Below are 2183 nucleotides of genomic sequence, written 5' to 3' on the forward strand. Positions count from 1 at the left end.
GTGTCTGATAGAGATACAAAGTTTGTTGGACATTTCTGGAGAACTCTTTGGAAGAAACTAGGTGCTAACCTTAGTTTCAGTTCAGCATACCATCCTCAAACAGATGGACAGACCGAAGTGGTAAATAGAAGCTTGGGAAACATATTGAGAAGCTTAGTGTATCAAAATCCTAAACAGTGGGATTTAGCACTTGCTCAAGCAGAGTTTTCTTATAATGACACTCCAAACTGAAGTACTGGAATGAGTCCATTTCAGATTATATTTGGGATGAATCCAAGAGGTGTGTATGAGCTCAGAAATTTGGGTAAACAGGAGACAAGAAGTGCAAAAGCTGAAGAGTTTGCAGAGTAGATGTAGAGACTACAAGAAGACTTTAAAGGCAGATTGCAAGAAAGAAGTGGAAAATACAAACAGAGAGATGATATGAAGAGGAAAGAAAAAGAATTCCAAGTGGGAGATTTAGTGATGGTATACCTGAGAAAAGAAAGATTTCCTGCTAAGACTTATAATAAACTAAAGATGAAAAAGATAGGACCATGCAGAATTGTGAGGAAGTTTTCAACTAATGCTTATGAAATTGAATTGCCAGAAGGGATTGGAATATCACCTATCTTCAATGTTGCAGATTTGTATCCATACAAAGAGATAGAGACAGAGCTACAGAAGGAAGCTACAGAAGATGAAGTTAAAACTTTGAACTGGGAAGAACAAATGCCAAAGACAGCCAAGAAAGAGGTAGAAATAGTTCTGGAGAAAAGAGTATCCAAAAGAACCAGAGGAAAGATTTATTTTCAGTATCTGGTCAAATGGAAGGGACATCCAGTGGAGGATGCTAGTTGGATGACAACAACAGAATTGCAGAAGTATGGAGTAAACCCTGAAAGTATGAGGGATGATTCTTTTCTTCCCTGGGAGTCTGATGTAGGAGCATCTGGACTTAGCCAGCAATGTGATTGTTTGTTCACATGTTGTGGCTAAAAGAGATGAATTTCATTGACCTGAATGGTCAAAAATCAGTTTTAGTAGAGAGGATTGGATCCCTCGAATTTGTCTTAGTATTCAGTTATTGTAATAATTGGAATATTATAATATTTTTAGACTAAGAGATAATTTGTTAATGTAGGTGTGTAACAGAGTTGAGAATAGAGATTTAGTTTTTAGATTGATTAAAATAGGGATCGAGTTGTCAATGTAGTTAGGCTAGGATTTGACTCATAAAATGAAAAAGAATGTAATAGAGAGGATTAGCAGAGATGATAGGAAATTGAGTGAGTGGGCGAGAGGTGTGACAGAGATAGGGTTTGAGATTGAGACAGAAGTAAGATAAACTGCTATAACCGAGCCAAGAGGGCCAAGACTCTGTAAATTTCATATTGTTGAGTAATTGATTGAATTTGTGGTGTTGTGTGTTAATCCTGGTACGAAATTTCATTTTCACCTGTGTATCGATGTTCCAAACCCTCAACGGGTATTTCTCTATTTTAATGTTTTAATTATAAATCTCAGTGTTTATGTGGTTTATCGTTAAACGCTGCGATTCGTGGTTAAGGTTAATACTGGGGTTAAAGCACTAAACCATCATTTAAGTGTCTTTCTTAAAGTTAAGTAATAAGCACGTGGGTTGTATTTGATGAGCGAGAAGCAGTGTATCGGGTGCTGAAAAAGTGGTATGCGATATTATTCCGAGTCAAGGGATTAGCCTTAGCGCTCGACACGGAGCAAACAAAGGAGAGAGAAAAACCGCTTTATCGGGCAGTTAACCAACGCGCAAGTGGTCCACCCGACATGGTTGTCAATCGTTAGATCAGACATAACAAATCGATAGTAGAAAATCTACGGGCTGGTTGATGATCAGAGAAAGCAATAGCCGTTGGATCTAGAAAGTTGAAACCGGTGGTAAAGATTGAAGCGCTCACTTCAGTGGAAAATTCAAGTGGGACTGGCGGTATTTAGTGGAAAAACGGGACCCTCAAGGGAAATAGTAGCCACGTACAGAATCTGAAATAACGTAGCTGATTGGTTATTAAATTAACCAGTAGTCTATTATCAGACTTTAGCCTTATTTTGTCAACCTCCTTTGTCAGGAACTCTCATTCAAAAAGGACTCCTATCAGTATGACCTAAACTCATGCATGATGATAATGAGCATCCCGCCAACATGGCATAAAAGGGATCTCAATGCA

Source organism: Pinus tabuliformis, chromosome 4_2 (assembly GCF_031772625.1).
Source record: "Pinus tabuliformis cultivar Carrire ecotype Pingquan chromosome 4_2, CPIR1, whole genome shotgun sequence".
Classification (NCBI taxonomy): Eukaryota; Viridiplantae; Streptophyta; class Pinopsida; order Pinales; family Pinaceae; genus Pinus; species Pinus tabuliformis.